Source organism: Hermetia illucens, chromosome 3, assembly GCF_905115235.1.
Source record: "Hermetia illucens chromosome 3, iHerIll2.2.curated.20191125, whole genome shotgun sequence".
Taxonomy (NCBI): Eukaryota; Metazoa; Arthropoda; class Insecta; order Diptera; family Stratiomyidae; genus Hermetia; species Hermetia illucens.
In genome coordinates, this window is record NC_051851.1 from 46328557 (window position 1) to 46338176 (window position 9620).

Sequence of the window (9620 nt, forward strand, 5' to 3'; positions counted from 1 at the left end):
TTTCCTTTTCTTGCAGGCATATACGCGTGCGCGTTTCGAGGCTTGCAATGCGTGTTCGAAAGAAATGCAGTTCCAATAAATCTCTACAAGCTACGGTACAACCCTTTCTCGCTGTTTCACGAATATAATTGGCATTGTGTCATCTGGGCCAGGGGATTTATATACGAAGAAGCTATTTATAGCTCAGCTGGTTTTATCCTCGGTAATTACTGATTTGCTAGCAACTCTGAAGATTCCGTCCAGCAGCCATTCGACCTTCTAAAAAGGATGAGCCCTATAATGCTCGGCCAGAATCTTACTAAGACTTACAGACACGTTGGAGCTTTCATTGTTCTGACCATAGTCTAGCCTTCAATCCGTTGCATTGGCAATGACTTTTTTAATCCACCGCCCCAGAGAGGAGCGCTTATTAGATTGAAAATGGAGGATTCCAACGATATGCTTTGCCAGACTGTTCTCCCTATTTCGATCTTCCTCGTATGCAAAGTCATACATGGGATCAGAGGAGAATGCTAGCTGTTGGCAAGCATTTCGTTGCGAACAGCATCATCTCTTGCCTATGCAAAAGAAAAAACGGTTAGATGTCCAACATTTGGTTCAATAAAGAGGTCGAAACTCTTTGCTTGATCCAGCCACCACCAATGGTCCATGCTCATTTCGTTTTCCGATTCATCATTATCAACGACGCAACAACCACTATTCGGTTTGAGCTTGCTTTAGTAAGGAACTGTAGACATACCTACCTAGACGATGTCATCAATATAGAAGCTACGCTTTCCGATTCCAGACCAAAAAGAGTGCATACTCGAACTTTTTCCTTTTGATTTTTGATTACTTGTCCTCCGATTCAACGACGGAAAATAACTGTTTCGGTCGTTTCCCGCTAGTACGTACTTCGTACATTTAAACGAAGGTCAATTTCTTTCGTTTTTGAACGTTAGCTCATTTCCTTTCTTTTTCCAAAATGTTTGTGTAAAATTTTATTAAAATCAGTCTGGAGTTTCCGGCTACACGCGCCCGGCCCAGCTACTTTTTAAAGTTTTGTGTAAAACAAAACCATATTAAGATCGAGTCACTGCCACTTTCCTCGAAAACAACTTCACTGATTCAAACGAAATTTCGTGGTCAAACGGAAACTCACGTAAATAGTGGAGTTTAAAGGGTGACTCCCCATATAATCAAAAGGGGGAATGGTGAACATTTTTTTTCATCTTGTTTACCAAGGTAGGGTATCAGATGAAAAGTCTCGACTAGTGCTTTCACAAATTTTGATGTTAATTGTAAAATGCGCGAGTAGGGGGTCAAAATATCACTTAAAGTGAGACAGAACTCATTTTCGGAATCCACCCCAAAAAATGCAAAAGTTTTGTAAATGGCAAGAGGGAGGCCCCCGAAAAGCCAAGCGGATGATCGATTACCCTACTATCTTCAGGTTTAGGAATAGAGCAGCCTTGCCGGGGGGACGATGAAACGAATTAAGTTAGGTAAAGCAACAGGACCTAATGATATTGCAGCTGAGCGCTAGTAAATACGAAAGTAATCTATAAATCTATAATAGTTCAGTGAGTTTCTCGATCAAGATATCGAGGTGGAGAGAAATGTCTTTGACTGGCAACAAAGTACAGTCAGTACAATGATCACATTACCGTCCGATTCGGCTTTAATTTCATACCGTGGTGATTTCGGAATGCCTTCTTGATACAACATTCAGGGTTACCACATACCAACCCGGGTTTTTTTCCAGAACTGCGGGAATACTGACAGTTACTCAATACGAAACAAAATAAGAAGTATCAAATTAAATTCCTGGATCCAGAGAAGTCGTTCGAATGTGTGCCATACAAATTCGCAGGCTTTGCGACAACACCTTGTGCCTTTAGGTTATGTTGCTGTACCGTGATTCAAAGAGCAAAGTTTGGAGTACAGCGGGTATATCAAAACCGCTTCTTGTTTCTGTCGGTGCTTATCAAGGAAACGCCCTATTACCACTCCTTTCTGTTTTTCTTATGGACACTGCCACACAGAACGTCCAGCGTGATCAGCGCCCTTCATATGACTATACCTAGGTGATATTTTCCTAACGTCTCATAACAAACTAGATCTCGAGAAACTTGTTCAAAATAGAACCATTACTTCATGCAACACGGCTGAGTTTGAACAAAACAGAATTTTTAAGTTCCTGGTGGATGAAATTTTGGGTGATTACATCCAAAATGTGTACATCCGCGGTGGGAATGGGGTTATACCGATTATAAAAAATTGAAAGAGAGATGCGCCTTTGATTCTATGGTCGTAACTGAGCAAAAGTCACTCATGCCGGTCTCATCAGGAGCACGGCAGAATTCGATAGGAAATGCCAAAACGGCCGACCGAAACAATGACATGTTATGGCGATGACTTGGAAGCTTCTTAGCTGCAACCCGACCAGATATACGATCGAAAAAAAGGCGTATCCAGACGAGCCGACACTGCCACCGAACAGGAAAAGGCTAAAGAAGATGGATATTTGTTGGAGGAAGACGATTACATTAAAATTTCCTTATACAGGGGGCGGCAGCATAACCTCCTTTTTTCAAAACTCAATAAAAACTGTTGTATGCATCGGAAAATATTTATTTATTTTTCATAATGTAGCTACATGTCTAAAATTTTTATTTACATTGTTTTGAAGATCAAATCTGTTAGATGACGTCCCCCATTCTCCATACATTGCGTAAACCGATTTCTGGCGTTTGTCATGACTCTTGTTAGCATAGCAGGTTTTATGTTGGCAATTTCTTCTTGGATGTTGGTCTTCAAATCTTGTAGGCTTCTTGGACGGTTCACATAAACACGGGATTTCAAAAAACCCCATAGAAAAAAATCACAAGGGGACAGATCGGGAGAGCGTGCCGGCCATTCCAAATCGCCTCTAATTGAGATAAGGCCCTCTGGAAAGTGTTCGCTCAAAACAGCAATCGATGCTCTTGAAGTGTGTGCTGTTGCACCGTCCTGTTGGAACCAAGTGTCCCCCCAATCCAAATTTTCTAGCCGTGGGAAAAAAATTCTGTAGCATGTTTACATACCGGTCCGAATTCACTGTCACTGTAACCTCATTTTCCTCAAAAAACCGGGGACCAATAATTCCAGGTGAGGAAATTGCACACCACACTGTGACTTTGGGTGAATGCAAAGGCTTTTGATGCAATTCTCGAGGGTTGGTGTCAGCCCAGTAGCGCATGTTTTGTTTGTTAACCGACCCACACAAATGAAAATGGGCTTCATCGCTAAAAAAACAATAGCACCCTCGGGAACGACATCAAGAAGAAGCTCATCGCATTCATCCGAGAATTGAAGTCACGTTCTGAAAGTTCCTGCACTATCGCCGTCTTATAGGGATCAAAATGGAGATCATCACGAAGAATTCTTCTCACAGAACGAGCGGATAGTCCAGGGGCAGATGCGTGTTTGCGCGCAAAACGCCGTGGCGATCGCAACATTGACGCTCTCACTGCTTCAATGTTCTCAGGTGATCTAACGGGCCGAGGGACTCCAGTTCTTCCTTTTGTCGCACTTGCAGTTTGTCTGAATGTAGTGACCCATGTAACAATTAATTTGGGGTCTGGGACGGGAGCCAACGGGGCTAAATTAAAGCGACTCCAAAATGCACGCTGTGTTGCAATAACCGAACATCCGCTGGAAAAGTAAACCTCAACGGCAAAGGCACGCTCCTCACTATTCCAACGCATGATGGCGACTGAACCGTATCGGGACAAAACTTTACAGTATCCCCTCTTGAACGAGACCACTAGCGCCCCGCTATGACATAAACTAACTGAGTGGCGCGCATTTTAAAAAAGGAAGTTATGCTGTCGCACCCTTTATTATTATAATAAATCTATGAAACTTGTTTTTACAATGATTACAATTATTTTTATTCTGTTAAGGGAAAGCCGCACCGCGTCCTTGAGGAACTATTGTGCCCCTTTTACTGGTCATAGGGGCACAATAGTTCTTCAAGGACGCGGTAATACAAAGTGTTGATACAATATTCAAAACAGGAAGATGCGGATAACATGATGAGTTTCGGTTTTGGCTACTTTTTTAGTTCGTTCAGTTTACTGGGAGGAGCCACAGACCCGACCACTCAGCCCACTGTTCATCATCATCAACGGCGCAACAGCCGATATCCGGTCTAGGCCTGCCTTAATAAGGAACTCCAGACATTCCGGTTTTGCGCCGAGGTCCACCAATTCGATATCCCTAAAAGCTGTCTGGCGTCCTGACCCACGCCATCGCTCCATCTTAAGCAGAGTATGCCTCGTCTTCTTTTTCTACCATAGATATTGCCCTTATAGACTTTCCGGGTGGGATCATCCTCATCCATACGAATTAAGTGATCCGACCACCGTAACCTATTGAGCGGGATTTTATCCACAACCGGACGGTCATGGTATTGCTCATAGATTTCTTCATTGTGTAGGCTACGGAATCGTCCATCCTCATGTAGGGGGCAAAAAATTCTTCGGAGGATTCTTCTCTCGAACGCGGCCAACAGTTCGCAATTTTTCTTGCTAAGAACCCAAGTTTCCGAGGAATACATGAGAACTGGCAAGATCATAGTTTTGTACAGTAAGAGCTTTGACCCTATGGTGAGACGTTTCGAGCGGAACAGTTTTAGTAAGCTGAAATATGCTTTGTTGGCTGACAACAACCGTGCGCGGATTTCATCATCGCAGCTGTTATCGGGCCATTGTTAGACCCATTGAACTATCCCCGTAAATCGCCTTTACAATGGCTTCCCGGCGACGGGATTCGCAGGCTTTACCGAATGTCATTCTCCAGAGGCAGAGAATGTGCAGATTCTTCATTGAAGGAAACTTTAAAAAGGTGTCTTCGTCTGAGATCTGAGGCAGTGCCATAAAAAGTAAGGGCCGGCTCCTCTTCCTCCTCATATTGGCTGCGCATAGCAAAAACCACCACCCTCACCTTTTCCATATGGTAATTTAAGGAGCAGTGTCCCGTTCAAAGCCCTACTAGGGGTTTCAGGTCCCACTTCTTAAGAGACAAAAAAAATGCCGTTCTAGCGACTCCAGGTTCTTTCACAAGGATTTTCGGCTGCGTCGAGAGCTCAATTTTTTCCACTCGGCTGCGTGAATCCTTGTAATTTCTCCCTTCAGAATAGACTTCTCAGCGGATGGCCGGGTACCAAAAGCTGGTTCTGGCCCCAAACTGGATCCAAACCCTCGACGAGCCAATCTGTCAGCCTCCTGATTATCAGCGATGTTTGAGTGCTCCGGGGTCCACGTCAGTAATGTTTCGTTCAGTCGGCCAAGTTTCAGTAGCACCTGATGACAACTCCACACCAACTGGCTTGATATGTTGTTGTTGTCTAGTGCTGATAATGTTGCCTGACTATCCGAGCAGATTCGAATGATGCCAGCCCTCCATTTTTGCCAGAAACGTTCTTCTGCTGCCAATAAAATGGGATATATCTCCGCCTGGAATATGGTCGTAATTTTTCTGAGAGGTCGAGCCAGTTCCACAATCGGATTTCTCGATAACACCCCTGCTCCCAATCCGCGCTCCATGACTGACCCGTCGGTGAAAATTATTAATTCTGAAATCTGCAAAGGCTCATGGCTATTTATCGACCATTCTTCCCTTCTGGTGATTACGAATGTGTGCGTCTTTCCAAAAACGTATCTGGAAACCATATGATCGGCGGGCAGCAGAGTTAGCGGATGTTTGTCAAGAAATTTCCAGATAGATGCATGACCGTATGATTTGCGGCCTTTATACGCTCCAATAGTATCGAGTCTACATGCGTCGTTGGCTGTTTTCCGTTTCACCCTGAATGTAACAGATATCGAAATGAGGCCTAGATTTTATATAGATGCACAATCGAGATTTTTTTCAGATTATTCGGTGCTGAGGACGAGACTCTTTTTGAGCAGATATTTTGAATCCTCTATGTTTTACCCAATATCAGATATAAAATCAGTTTCGGAAAGTTCTAATGAGCCCTTTCATTTGATACCCCACATGACTACATTCATTCAAATGAATGCGGAGTAGGTTTAAGGTAGCTTCAGGGGACGTAGCAGAGTGTCCGTCACCAGGAGTCATAACAGCCTTGTAGGCAGCCTCTAAGACATCCTGCCTCAATAGACTTCTGGCCGACCAATATGTCGATTTCTCTCCATTCTAGCATGTCAAGGATCCAACTGATTAACAGCGGATCGATTCCATGCTATCTTGCCACATCACAAATTGCCGCGAATGAGGCACAATTGAAGGCACCTTTGATGTCCATGAATGCGCCTAAGACGTATTCTTTTCCGGACATCGCCTTCATGGAGTGGACTGGTCGCTCGGAAGCTTTTTGCGTCCGTGTGGGTGGGTTTCCCTGGTTTGGAAATAAATATCACCTTCCCCATCAAGCCAGTTAATTGGAATATAAGCGTGTGCTAGGCACGTACGATATATATTTCGAATACGTAGATCCTGAGTATCCATTCCTGCTATTACTAGTGCAGGAATGATGTCATCCGGACCTGCAGACTTGTATGTATGGAACGAGTTAAATGCCCATTTCACTCACTCCAGTGACACTATCTTGCTTGCCAGATTCCAGTCTCTCGGTTAAGGGATTTAAAGCGATTCCAGCAAGTGGCTGAATCACACTTCAGAGCACGTTTGAGCAGCATCCTTGTCGTTCTCTTCTGTTTTGCCAAATCCAAGTTTCACCATGGTGTTTTACTCCTCTTTGACGTCTTAAGTGTACAACTTTCTTCGAAAGCTTCTCACATGCCAGTTGTGTTCATCTGGGTTGTCTTCTCAATTCCAGCAATGGATTTGAAGCGCCTCCCAGGAATCGTGACTCCAGGGCTGCACGTCCCCCTCAATGGTTTTAGGAGCCGACACTTGTAACGGGGCGGTACCTAGCCCAAAGCAGGGTGGCAGCTCGTTTGTTCCGTTCTGGAAGCCAAAAGAAGCAGAGACCCTTTTAAAGCTCAGTCGTTCACCCTCTCACAAGTCGTTGAGGTCGAAGCAGTACTGTCTGAGCCACTCGTTTGTGTTTTTGGATACTATACTTTGGAGAAGGCTTTGTCTGGATTTGGTGTATAACAATATCGTTTTCAGGCGTCGTAACATCAAATAAGACGGTGCGGTCCCATGCTTAATGAGATGAGCAGATCCTGTTTGGTAGAGACTTTGATGGTAGCATGTAATTTTAAACTTCCTTGCCACGTCGATGTTGGCGCACTTGGGCTACGAAAGAAGCATTCCCTATTAAAACTCCACATCATCGGCGTTCTATGAAAATATACCATATGAAGTATTCGATACTATCTCTCAGCATGAACTAGTCCAGCGCTCTCCCTGTGCGTGGATTGTCACGAAAGTAAATATTGCGAAATTTACCGGAGCTCCTGGAACTGTCAAAGCAGCGCTAGAGTCCAGTTTGGGGAGTGAAGAAGGTGAATCTGCTCTAAATTTATTTATAAACCGATGTCGTGGTAGCACCGCATAGGAAGCGCGTATGATTGATTATCATGAAAATGAAACAATCAAAGTGAAACTTGGTGGCTTCCAAAACGCCATGAGAACATGCTATGCCTTCTTGGGGATCTTTTAGAGTTTCCTAGTCATCGTCACATATCGTTCAAGATCTATACAAAAATATGGTACTGGAAATAATTATATGTATATCACTTAAATATATTCACGTTACCATCGTCTAACTTAAATCACTTTTGCCTCCACCCCAAAATGTCCACACTTTTTGCATTTTACCCCCTTCAAATTTATGTATCCAATTCAAATCGCTAAATAAGAAAAACAATCTCATCTCAATTCAATTTCTCGCTGAAATCAAAGCATGTTGATTGCATATTTGAAGCAACCATCTCCTTCCTTGTCAAGTGTCTTCAAGCGAAATCTTGCCACTACGCTTTATTGAAATCAAGATTTCTGAAATCGAAATCTCATGCCACCCACACCGAATCAATGCGATTCCAATGAATGTTATCATCAATGACACACAGGGAAACGAGAGAAAACACCTCGAGGCAACCATCTGTCATAAAATTTCACTTTTGATTATTTGGGCATTTGGGATGACACCCTCAATCATCATCATCGTTCTAGATTACGATATCTCGCATTGCACCCTTACGGAACGTGTCGCTGACGATTTCCGTTCAAAGAATCTTTGTGAATAATGGATCTCATAACACCGAATTTTTCAGCCCTCCATGGTAAGTCTTACTTGCTTTCAAATGTTATGCAAATAATAATTTTAAAGTATATTTTATGCTGATAAAGTGGAAATGCAAATAGAGTATTTGGTCCATATTTGTTAACACTTTCACCCCACTGGAATTCCGTATTAAGTTTCATAATTGTACGCATTGATTTTGAAAGTAAATTTTATTATTTTACGCAATGAACTCTGGAGCGGGCTAATTGGAAAATATTTGTGAAGTCTTTTAGACTGATGAAATGAAAATATAAAAGTTAGTGTACTACATTTCTAAATAACGTTAATTCCTCCAAAAGAAATGCAATTTTGTGTTTTTTTTTTTTTAAATCTATTTATTAAAACCAATGGTATGTTAAGGTATAGCATTCGAAAAATATTGTGAAAAGGAAGGAAGTATTTCCGAAGAAGATAAACTGCGGGGTCCCTCATAATTCGGTGCTGGATCATTTTCCCAAGTGAGGCGTGGAGGGTTTTCCGAAATTTTAATTTTTCATTTTTTAAGAAAGCTATAAAGTGAAAAACGCGATTTTTCCGGAAAAAAATCGGCTAACTTATTATTGCATAATGAAAAATATTAACAAATTTGAAAAAAGGCTCCAGGGTTACCCCTTATGTACAGAAATATTGTCTAAAATTTACAAGATATCGTGCAGCTATTTTGGAGTTGCGAGGGGCATCGATTTTGAAAACATGAGTTGTGGGAAAAGCGCTTTGAAGTTTTGAACACCAGAAAGTTTTGAACATCCATAAAGGACGTTGCTACCATCCGTGATGTCTAAAGAATCCTTGCGCTCCTGTCCGCGATGAATCCTTCCTCCTCTAGTCTGTTTTTTTAACTCCCGGCTCCGTTCATCTTATCGCACCCATTAATGTTTGCTTGGTCCAAAACCGATTCTCATGCCTTACATGAAGGTTAGTAAAACAAAAAAAACCTTCATTGAATGCACAGGCTGCCACATAAGCTGCAATCTCAACTATGAGAGAGGTTCCACTCAAGTGTTGTGCTGAGATTTTCCAAATAAGTTGGTTCGAACTCCATTGTTGTTCAAAAGATCCTTGGGAAGAGTGTGTGCTCTATATGTGTGCTTGAACGAATTCAATCCATTAGAAGCTGCAGTTTTTGAGCGGTGCAGTCAGCGAAACGCAATGTGGCTCAAACCACCGATACCACCCACACATTTGAAACAACCGCTGCCACTGTGTAACAATTACGGTCCGCCAAGTATCATCATCATCATCAACGGCGCAACAACCGGTATCCGGTCTAGGCCTGCCTTAATAAGGAACTCCAGACATCCCGGTTTTGCGCCGAGGTCCACCAATTCGATATTCCTAAAAGCTGTCTGGCGTCCTGGCCCACGCCATCGCTCCA